The sequence below is a fragment of the Pseudophryne corroboree genome, chromosome 6 (assembly GCF_028390025.1).
Source record: "Pseudophryne corroboree isolate aPseCor3 chromosome 6, aPseCor3.hap2, whole genome shotgun sequence".
Classification (NCBI taxonomy): domain Eukaryota; kingdom Metazoa; phylum Chordata; class Amphibia; order Anura; family Myobatrachidae; genus Pseudophryne; species Pseudophryne corroboree.
Window position 1 is genome coordinate 622,044,806 of NC_086449.1, and position 12,211 is coordinate 622,057,016.

A 12,211-nucleotide genomic window follows, 5' to 3' on the forward strand; every position below is an offset into this window, starting at 1 on the left:
TTTAGGGTTGTGTAGTAACACTGTACCTCTCCATTTAGAGTATTTTCACTCATTAAACATAACCATCCTGTCTTCTCCCCCTTCCCACATCAGCAAGTATTTTTCCAATATACAAATGAGTACTTAGGATTAGTTCTTTCTTGCCACGGCTAAATAACAGTCCATGGCTATCTGGCATGATACAGAATGAGGATGGGATGTATGTGGACACATCTGTATTAGCAATATTAACCTTATATTCAGCATTCTGCTATAGGTGAGGTTACTGCAGCCCCTGGATCTCTGCGTAGTGTAAAAATGTTTGATGCTGCATACATATTTGTGTGTATATAATGTATATGTGTGTATATATCAGTGACGTGGGGTGAGCCAGAGCCTTTCCTGTCATACTAACGCTTGTGTCAGTCTTTACTGTATAAAGTATATGAAAAATACAAAGAATATGTTTGAAATATCATTTTTGCATTATTTTAATTTTTTTTTATAGCCAAAACTCTGGAGAAAAAAGTCTATGGCAGGTGAGGCAGTGCCTCCCCTTCCTACCTCTTCCGCACATCTCTGATCAAAACTCACCAAATTTCCAGGGGTTTACTGCTGCATCTGTGTATAATGCCTAGATGTACTCTTTGGCTCATATATTGTGTGTAACTCTGGCTCTGGTGCTAGCCAGTGCCTCCTGAGCCATTTACCTCACCGCACGTCACGTGTATGTGTGTGTGTGCGTGTGTGTGTGTATGTGTATATATATATATATATATATATATATAATATATATATATATATTAATAGAATTTTGCATATTTTTTGTTTTCATTACATAACATGGTGGCTCTTGCTAAGTTTAAAAAAAAACCTAAAGCAAGAAAATGTAAGTATAAAATAACATTCAGATCAATATGGTCATTATATATAAACGTACATACATAGAAAACAACTCTTTGGGTGAGATTCAAATGATATATTACGCCCAAATTCCTTTCTAAAATGATCCCGGTTATTGTGCATATTGCGCCCATAGTAATCAGGTTTAGCTGTGTAAAGGGTTGGGTGCCTCGCTACTCCGGGGGTAGCGAGCTGAAATAATGATACAACGTCCCTGAGGGCAGAAACAGAACGGGTGTGAAAAGGGCTAAAAATAATTGAATCCCACCCTTAGACTAATCATGACAACTACCACCAGGAATGTCCAGTATGAAGAAATTCTAATCTGTAGACTCCAAAAAGGTTATCCAAAGTTTTCATAAGAGAAATGACAAATGTGATGAGATAATGTTCGCTCATCTAATAATGACCAGGAATTTACTTTACTGGCGGGTATTTAAGTAGAGGATAAAAGGGAGAGTTTGCAGAGGGCAATAAGAAAATCCAAATACCCATAAACACCGTTGCACATCACCATCCAAAACAATAGTCAGGTCTGTAGAGATTAACCTGTACCATAATATAGCGAACAATTCAAGGAACTCCTACACTTCCATATAAAAAGATCTATATACCCAGAGCTGAAAATCTGAACTTGAGTAGCACCACAGGCATCACAAGGGGGGTGTTGGCCGCTCCCGGATGTAACCCTCTGAGAGGTTAACAGCAAAATCCCTCCCCCTCCGCAGTGACGGGAACTGGGTGCTGCAGTGTGACATTATCCTGCAGTAACTGGCTCCTGTCACTGAGAAGGAGCCGGCATTGTATTGACAAGCCCTTGGGTGCAGCCCTGCATATTGAGGGATGTCTTAGTTTTATTTTTTGTCAAATGGAGCACAGATGGTTCTGGGGGAGAACACCTGTGTGTTTTAGTGTGGAAATTGTAGTCTCTTGCATGTACTTCTGTAGTTGCCTATTATACTATAAATCTTTCAGTGTGTACATAAGGGTGCTGGGACTGATTGTCAACAATAGGCTTAAGTTTATGCAGACAATGGGGAGGTTTAGGAGCATAAGATAATATGACTACACCACGCAGGACCGTAACTAGGATGGTGCTTGGCACACAGCGCATATGCAACATATATGTCCTGTTGGCGGAGATCTGGCCACACCTGCATCCACCTGACATCCGCAATATCCATCACCGCTACTGCCAGCTGCAGCAGTGCCAGCTGTAATGTATGTAGCGGCACACCTGGCTACTTTTGCTGAGTGCACCACTACATACTGTACATTACAGCGGGAAGCTCTGCCGCCGCCCCCCCCCCCCCTTCCCTTCCCCCATTTGCTCCAACCCTCCCGGCTCCAGCAGCCGTTATGGGCAGCCAGCACTGCAGCAGCTGAGTCACTCTAGAGTCAGGTGATCAGACTCCGTAAGTGCACTGCTACATGTATTAAGACGCTGCTAGAAGGAGAAGGACATGGAGTTATTTCCATATGCAAAAATTAGATATTGTATAGAATATTAATATGGCCTTCATCTTGCTGTGGTGAGCAGTATAATCCCAGTCCTGAGTTGATGGGTGAGGTCAAAATTGGTGCCCACATAATGTGTATCACTATTCTCACTGTTAATCACATATTATGTGACCTTATTATTGCTTAATTTCCTTGGAAGATTGAAGTGTTTGCAAGATGCAGATGTCATATAAGGATATATGCTTAGTTACTGTAGTCGCATCAGTTTGTGGCATAAAGGGCAACATAATCACCCATTTACTAGGCATATCACGTCCACCTCCCTCACATTCAGATGGAGGAATAATCGACATATGTGATGCAAAAAAACACCATCTCGCCTCATGGAAACTCATATTGGCCACATAAACATGCTAAAACAAATACATGCTGTGTATAAGGGATGTATTGCTGTGTGGTATACTGTATATAAAGGGTGTACTACCGTGTGGCAGACTGTTGTATAAGTGGTACTACTGTGGCATAACGTGTATAAGGGGTACTACTGTGTGGTATACTGTGTATAAGGCTTACTATTGTGGCATAAAGTTTATAAGTAGTACTACTGTGTGGCATACGATGTATGAGGGGTACTAATGTGTGGTATACTGTTTTATAAGGGGTACTGCTGTATGGCATAATGTGAATAAGGTCGCACTGCTGTGTGATGTAATTTGAATTGGCGGGTACTATTGTGGGACCATTCCCCTTTCCTGCGAGTTCGCGCGCAGGGTACCAAAATGTCTAGTCATGGCTCTTCCCCTATCTTCTTAACCCAACTCCAGGAGGTTAGGAAGTACCATAGCATTTAGGGCTGGTAGTCTCCTGGGCAGTTCTGTGTTTTTGCTTACCAGCCATAAAGGAACCGGCAATTCACTGACCAGTGTCCTTTGTATGGAAATATTGGTCTTATGCTTCGCTGTGTAACATTGCTCTCTATTGAACTCTGATTCATCTAGGGTGGCCGACCCACAGTTCTGGGACCAGATTGACACTTGCTTCTGCACCATATGACCTTTAGAGATTTGCCGGAAGGTAGCACGTCTATTCAGATTATGGGACGTGGTGTGTGCACTCTTCCACCTTTTGTGCTCCGTGTGATGTCACCAATGGTAATGGGAAGGAGGGGTATGAGTGGCCCTTTGGGGAGGTCTGACCGACATGTGGAGGGTATGATGGGCATGGCTTACTGCAGTATCTATAGATATTTTTTTAGGGTGACTGATAGGCCACCCTTGATCTAGAATATTTTTTTGTATGACCAGGTCTGCTTTAGAGTTTACTTACACTGGTAGGAATTTTGTTAGTGTATTTAAAAATTTATTTATAATTCTTTCAATGAAAAAACTGCATGTCTGTAGTTTTAATATGATTGTAAAACCAACACCGAAAAAAACCTTTCAAAAGCCAAATAAAATGTCACTTCCGGCATTTACCACTAGATGGTAGTATTCAATAGTGTTTAATCTCATTGTTGCCTTGTGAAATCTGATTATTAGTCATGCAGTCTGAGAATAAATGAAATGTAAGCCGCTTTGGTACTTCTGTGTAACTGTTTCACCTGTGTATCATAATGTTTTTTTACTGGGTTGAATTCTAATTATCTTGATGTGGATGCAATACCTTTTTGGCTTTACTAATTAATGTTATGTAGTTTATATGGTGCATTTTTGCAATTAGTCAAAATGATATGAGACGCTAGGGCTTTATCACAGAGGAGGGTGTGTGAGCTATGCTTCCTTTTCTTTCTGCAGGGTTGGGGTTTGCTTCTTTTTGAATTGCTGCTAAATGTGTGTAGAACGTCATAGCCATGTCATGTTTAAATGTGGAACTTGTAGCGACTGGCTCTAGCTGCCATCAATGCATTCTGGTCCATAGTGTGGTAGTTGACATGAAGGACATTTGCTAATGAGCACTGCCTCGCAAAATGGTCCACTATGTAATTATTTTGATATGCTACGTTTAATCTTTATTAAGCAATTAGGCTGAAAGGCTGCTCATGGTTTTGTTTTGGGGTTTTTGTTTTTGTTTAATTTAAAAAAAAATTGAGAGTGCTGTGAAAATTGAGAGCGCATGGGTAGCCATGAACATTTGGTGCAATGAAGCAGAAGTTCCCGTGGGCCAACCTGCTTAGAGACATTTACTGTACCTGCATTTACCCAAATACTTGCTCATTACCATCAATATGACAGTTATACCTTGACTCTTACAAAATAGTTCAAAAAGAGATAAGGTAACGTAATCCAGTGTCTGGTATTTAAATCCTAAATTATTACTTAAGCAAAAAAAAAAAAAGTAATGGCTTCTATATAGTCTTGCAGTCCTGATTAGAAGTAACCTGTACTAGTGCTACATCACCCTTACTCTTTAAGCTCTTACATGCAATTACTCATTTTAGTAAGAGCTACTATAGCGCTATGAATCAATGACTAGGATACCTGGTCAATTGTAAACTACTAATGCTGGTCGTACCTCTGACCCAATTCCCCATTCTGCTGATCCGATCTGCCATTCGGTGGACATCGATGATCGGCAAGTCGTCAGGTAATCTGCAAAAGAAGTAGCATGTTAATAATCTCCTCATAATTTTTTTTTTTTTTTAGTCTGGATCGGCAAATTAAGGATTTCCAACATGTTGGATTTCCCCGGCATCGGCAGAACGGGGAATTGCCCCGGTACCTGCCTGATATGAGTCCCTTAAGACTGCATATAGGCAGGTTTTATTTCTCTGACTTGGGAGACCAACGATGGACATAAACTATATAATATGCAGATAATCTGTACACTGTATCAGGATTTAGATTACGGTGTTCCTTAGTATAACACACACAAATAAAAAAGTTTAATTTGACAAGACTAGAACAGGCAACCCCTTTTACTTGAGACACTTAAAAGGGCTGGTTTACAATATTACATAGGCTGCATAATAAAGACCTTATCCAATGGTATAATATCTTTTGTGGCATATTAGTTACCACTGTTAACTAGCATTATCAATTCTGGTGTTCTGCTCAAACCTACAATATATGTATGACGTACGCAAGGGTTTCTTGTGGTTGTACACCATAGAAATACATGCTGGGAGCTTGGCTGGCCTCTACCGGCATGCAAACCTGGTGTGTATTTCTGTGACTTTTCTATATAAATTACATTGCAACCCCGCTGGCGCAAGACATGAAGAGCCGGATTGTACAGTGGCATAAGGATATGTTGACGGGGTATGGGTCATTAGGTGGACCTCTATTGGTTGACATGCATTAGGTCTACATGGTCATTAGGTCGACATGGAAAAAGGCGACATGAGTTTTTTTAACTTTTTTTGGTGTCGTTTTCTTTGTAAAGTGACGGGGAACCCGAATTAGTGCACCGTGTTCACTCGCATGGCAAGCGAGCTTTGGGCAAGGTTACTATTCCCAGTCGTAGTCCACGTGGATCGTAAAGTATAAAAAAGTATAAAAAATGAAAAAAACCTAATACATGTCGACCTAATGACCGTAAACCATGCTGACGTTACAGAAATATGAGAATAGTCCAGCCTGAGAGGAAATAGAGCTTGGTTGATCACAAATATTAGTGTTTTAAAAAGTTATAAAATACAGCTGGTGTCAACGTAATCCCTATTTTCCTTACTTGGAAGCTAACTTTTATCTACAAATATGCATATAAATATGATGAAAGGAGGGGGTTGATGACTTACCCAGATTATTTTTTTTATTTTTATTTTTCCTCCCATACTCCCTTATCTGATAAATGTCTTTCCCATTTTCAGTGTTGCGTCCTCAGGCAAAATACAAATAATATTATTATTATTATTATTACATTTTATTTATAAGGCGCCACATGTGTTTCGCAGCGCCGTACAAAGGACAGTACAGGGGACAAAACATTGCATTACAGTAAATAAATAACAGAAATAGAGTACAGGTAACAGAGCACCACACATTCTCAAGACATAATACAGCTAAGATGTAAGATGTGTACAAATATGAATATTCTAATAGTTATAGTAGCCTGTGCTACTTCATTGTGTTGGTACAAGGTCAGACAAGTATATAAATCATGTCTCGTTTTCTACATACTGTATGTATAACTTTATACTTTGCACCCTCAGTCCCTTCCCATCTCGGGAGGAACCTCAGTTGTTTTTTTACCTTTGATAAACCTGGATGTGTATGTGTATTTATGCAGAGGGATACAAAGTGAGGTGGAGGAGTTTAATTCATCCTTAATAGTTATCTGCATGTATCATATGTCATTAAATGACATAATGAGCTGGATGTAACTGGCAACATATTAAAAATAATTAGTAGCTCTTCCAACACACTCATGTGGTGGCTGCCCAGTGAATGTTTTTGGTTTTTTTACAGTGTCGCCGGCAGCCCTGATCCCCAGCTTTTTTCTTTCTGTTCAGTTTTATAATCCCTATTCCATTGCGAGTTGGGTTTAAAATTTTCCTTCTGTTATCAGTATTGCTATTCCAAGGCTTTTGGGTACGCAACTTTTTTCCCACCTCCATTTCTGTCAGTTATTTTAGTTCAGTGATTTATGGCTATTTCAGTCAGTTATTACAATTCATTAAAGTTTTCATCCAAATCCATCCTAGAACAGGCCCCCTGTGTCAAAGTTCTAGCCAGCGTACGCCGAGAGGCCCGACTTGAACCCCACTCCCCTAGTATGTCTTCTGGGATCCAATGTTACTCTGTGAAGTTTTTTCCAGATCCATACAGTGGAAGGGCCAGAACAGACTCCCTGGGTCAAAGTTATGCCCAGGGCATTCCAACGTGAGGTCCGATCAGGACCCTAACCTCCGTAAGACCTGGCCAGGATCCAACTGGACCATCTCGCATTGGTTTCATCCCTATCGGTGCAGGGATGTACAAATGCATAACCGGACAGATAAACAGTACAACAAATTTTCTATCTATGATATACTCTTTATGTAACAGAGTGATTGTCTGGCAGTGGTAGAACTAGCAAGATGTGGGCCCATATGATTTGGTCCCCACCCCACTAAAGAAAAATGAGCCTGTTAGTACCTTGTTGCGATGTGTGGCTCTGCTGCCTCCACAGCAGTGTTCTCCACACATTCCCCATTGTGTCCCACAAATGCATCCAGTGTCTTCCTCACATGCCCCCTTCACAGCAGTGTGTTACTCAAATGCCCTAAGCTTCTGCCACATAAGCCCCCAGCAGCATGCCCTGCTACATGCGCCCCCCCTCCCCCCCCCCCCCCCCCCACACACACTCCATCACTACACTACATCATGGCACTATTACACTCCATCACTATACTACATGCTGATATACACTACATTACATCATTAAACTACATCCCCCTGGTCGCTGAACTACATCACTACACCCCCCCTATATGCTGTACAACATCACTACACTACATACCCCATATATGCTGCGCAACATCACTACATCCTCCCCATACACTGCATTTTATCACTACACCGCATCCCCTATATGCTACACCACATCACTAGTAGCTACACTACATCCCCCTACATGCTGCACTACATTCCCCACAATAACATTAGAACATCTCCATGCCTCCCTTCACAGGAGCTTATCGTGAGGAACATCTCTCAGTCTCAGCTCTTCTGTCCTACGGAGGTCCATACAGATTTGAACAAGAGTGGCATGGAGTGGAGGGAGGGGCGCAGGCCTAGTCCTCTGGACAGGGGGAGCCGATTAGTGGGCGGCAGGGAAATGTGGAAGAAGGGGCCGGGCCTGGTCCTCGGACGGAGCGGAATAGACTATAGGGCGGAAGGGTATAAGAGAAGGAGGGCATCGGATACAGTGAGAGAGCTGAGGCAGGTGTGTTAGTTAATCACAGATTTATTTTTTTATTTTTTTTACTTACCTGCTCGCTGCTGCTGCTGCTTCTTTCTATCTATCTTCTCCTGTCTTCTTTCTGCTGCTGAATGAGGGGAGAGCCAAGGAGTTTGCTAGAGTCAGCCAGGGGCATTACTTATCCCTCACAGCAGGTGCACAGATCCGCCACAGTGGGTGCATTCCTGGTCCTGCAGAAGGGATGGAGTCTTTGGGTACAGCAGCAGCACATGGGTGCCTGGTCTGGAGGAGGTACCAGCTGCCACATAAAACAGATCATTTCCAGAGGAGGCAGGCACAGCAGAGATTGGATGCACTCACTGACACTCTGCTGCCCCCCCCCCCCCCCCCCCCCCTCCTCTCTTCGGCTGAACCGTTGTCTTTGTTACGGCCCACATTGGCCGGCTTGCGTACTATGAGTCATTCAGACTATTTAATAGTAATGTTAATGGCGGCTGTTTGCACTTTCAGTGCTGCAGGCACCGGTGCAATGCACTGGCTTCACCGTCTAGTTCAGCTGCTGCTGTGTGTTCATGCTGATTGGTGACAAGTGAGAGTGGGAGTCATTAGGGGGATGTTGAGGGACAAACCAAGTCTGTATGCGAGAACCCCCTGTTAAAAGTAATACTATAATTGTGAGGTGGGATGGAAGCAGTGTTCTAAGAACACAGTATAGTTCTCTATACTTGCCATCTTACACATTGCAACCTGTGCAAGTACAGGGATGTAAATATAAAATGGTTGCTATTCCAACAAGTCATTGTGAGGCACTGCATTCATTAAATAAATACTTGCACCAACACCTCTATCTACATCTTGTGACTTATTAAATTGCATGTGTAGACACCCCTTGTACAACCATGAGCTTGTCTGGGCAGAGGACAGTGATGAGATGTATACTACACAGCAGGGGTGGGTTGTGATGGAAAACCAGCCCAGGATATTTCTGGAAGCAGTCCTAAAGGTAGTGGGCTTTGTCCAAGGGGGCAGGATACTCGCTCTTGTATGGCCTAATTCTGAGTTGGATGCAGTTCCTTCCATCTCTTGCTGCAGTTGCGTCTGTGACTTTATACTAATACTGCTACATTGCCCTTCTCTGGTGTACATCCATACATCCAAATGTGCAAGGACTGAGATGCCCACTTTCAATGTCTACAGATGCTACAATCATGCTTTGTGTATTACCGTTGTTTGCACCACTGAAACACCAGCCCATTGTTTACATACCGTATGTTACTGCATCATTCATGTAATGCGGTCCTTTTTCAATAGAGACGGTTAACAGTGCATATCATCCATCTGAATATGGCCTCCACAGTGTGTCCAATTTGGCCAATTCAGTGTGTCTGTACGCAACCACTTCCAGCAATATGCCTCTGTCACTCCGATAACACACCCATACATGTCTATGTATGATTAGCCAACCTCCTGTAACCGTACGGGAAAGGCCAACACTTTACTAATACATTTCTTTGTGCATATGACTCTGTACAAAGACCATTGGCACGAATGCATGGTGCATCTTAGACACATGTACAGACGACTATATTGCACAAGAAAAAAAATAACACATTGGTCCCCACAGGAAAAAGTAAAATGTGCATTAATGGACTCAGAGTGTGTGATAAATTGGAGAGGGGAGAGGAAATTGCTCCAGAGACCCTTCACTGGGACAGATGGGTCCCTTTGGAGACTGGCTTTGCACAGTAGCATTTGGCCAGCAGCCGCCTTCAGCTGTGTGTTGAGGAGGTGGCTCAGAAGCAAAGGAACTTCCTGCTCCCATGGTAGTTACATGGCCACTAAGGTCTGGAAAAAACACACTGTCGCGCATGCCGGCCCAGTGGGGACTGTCCCATGTTTCTGGTGGGGCGGTCTGTCCCTGCTACACAGGCATGAGGGGTACGTGCATGTATTAATTTTAAAAATATACTGTGTGTGTGTGTGTGTGTGTGTGTGTGTATATATGTGTATATATATGTGTATATGTATATATATATATATATATATATATATGTATATATATATATATATATATATATATATATATATATATATATATATATATATATGTGTGTGTGTATATATATATATATATATATATATATATATATATATATATATATATATATATATATATATATATTTATTTCTCTAACGTCCTAGTGGATGCTGGGGACTCCGTAAGGACCATGGGGAATAGACGGGCTCCGCAGGAGACAGGGCACTTTAAGAAAGAATTTGGATTCTGGTGTGCTCTGGCTCCTCCCTCTATGTCCCTCCTCCAGACCTCAGTTTGAATCTGTGCCCGGACGAGCTGGGTGCTGTTTAGTGAGCTCTCCTACGCTTGCTATAAGAAAGTATTTTGTTAGGTTTTTTATTTTCAGGGAGATCTGCTGGCAACAGACTCCCTGCATCGTGGGACTGAGGGGAGAGAAGCAGCCCTACTCTCTGAAGCTAGGTCCTGCTTCTTAGGCTACTGGACACCATTAGCTCCAGAGGGATCGTACACAGGATCTCACCCTTTGTCGTCCGATCCCGGAGCCGCGCCGCCGTCCCCCTCGCAGAGCCGGAAGACAGAAGCCGGGTGAAAGAAGCAAGAAGACTTCAAAATCTGCGGCAGAAGACTCCAGTCTTCAAACTGAGGTAGCGCACAGCACTGCAGCTGTGCGCCATTGCTCCCATACTACACCCACATACTCCGGTCACTGTAGGGTGCAGGGCGCAGGGGGGGCGCCCTGGGCAGCAATTAGGACCTCTTGGCAAAAGTTGGGCATATATACAGTTGGACACTGTATATATGCATGAGCTCCCGCCATTATATTGTACAGAAACGCGGGACAGAAGCCCGCCGCTGAGGGGGCGGGGCTTCTTCCTCAGCACTCACCAGCGCCATTTTTTCTCCACAGCTCCGCTGAGAGGAAGCTCCCCAGGCTCTCCCCTGCAGATTCACGGTAGAAGAGGGTAAAAAGAGAGGGGGGGGCACATAAATTAGGCGCAAAAACATATAATATAGCAGCTTACTGGGTTAACACTAAGTTACTGTGTGATTCCTGGGACATATAGCGCTGGGGTGTGTGCTGGCATACTCTCTCTCTCTCCAAAGGGCCTTGTGGGGGAACTGTCTTCAAAAAGAGCATCCCCTGTGTGTGTGGTGTGTCGGTACGCTTGTGTCGACATGTTTGACGAGGAAGGCTATGTGGAAGCATAGCGGGAGCAAATGAATGTGGTGTCTCCGCCGACGGCGCCAACACCTGATTGGATGGATATGTGGAAGGTTTTAAATGATAATGTTAATTCCTTGCATAAAAGGTTGGATAAAGCTGAAACCTTAGGACAGTCCGGGGGGTCTCAGCCCATGCCTGATCCTATGTCGCAGAGGCCGTCAGGGTCTCAGAAGCGCCCACTATCCCAAATTGTTGACACAGATACCGACACGGATTCTGACTCCAGTGTCGATTACGATGATGCAAAGTTACAGCCTAAATTGGCTAAAGCCATCCGTTATATGATTATAGCAATGAAGGAGGTGTTGCGCATCACAGAGGAAACCCCAGTCCCTGACAAGAGGGTTCATATGTATGGGGAAAAAAGGCAGGTGGTGACCTTTCCCCCTTCACATGAGCTAAATGAGTTATGTGAAAAGGCTTGGGAATCTCCAGATAAAAAACTGCAGATTTCCAAACGGATGCTTATGGCGTATCCTTTCCCGCCAACGGACAGGTTACGCTGGGAATCCTCCCCTAGGGTGGACAAAGCTCTAACACGCTTATCCAAGAGGGTAGCCCTGCCATCACAGGATACGGCCACCCTAAAAGATGCTGCGGATAGAAAGCAAGAGGGTACCCTGAAGTCCATTTATACACATTCAGGTACCTTACTAAGGCCGGCAATTGCGTCGGCCTGGGTGTGTAGTGCTGTAGCAGCATGGACGGATACCTTATCTGAGGAACTTGATACCTTGGACAAGGATACTATATTAATGACCCTG

At 43.3% G+C, this 12,211-nt stretch overlaps 1 protein-coding gene and 1 long non-coding RNA gene across 5 annotated transcripts in view; one reads left to right on the plus strand and one right to left on the minus strand.

Moving 5' to 3' along the window:
* Positions 1 to 12,211, plus strand: part of PPP2R2B (protein phosphatase 2 regulatory subunit Bbeta) — a 521,527-nt gene that overhangs the window by 92,133 nt on the left and 417,183 nt on the right. The gene's annotated exons all lie outside the window — the stretch shown is intronic.
* Positions 1 to 12,211, minus strand: part of LOC134933132 (uncharacterized) — a 137,623-nt gene that overhangs the window by 56,016 nt on the left and 69,396 nt on the right. For all 3 annotated transcript variants that reach the window (XR_010179620.1, XR_010179619.1, XR_010179618.1), the window contains exon 2: positions 4,855 to 4,931. This is a non-coding gene — a long non-coding RNA (uncharacterized LOC134933132). The remainder of the gene's footprint in view (positions 1 to 4,854; positions 4,932 to 12,211) is intronic.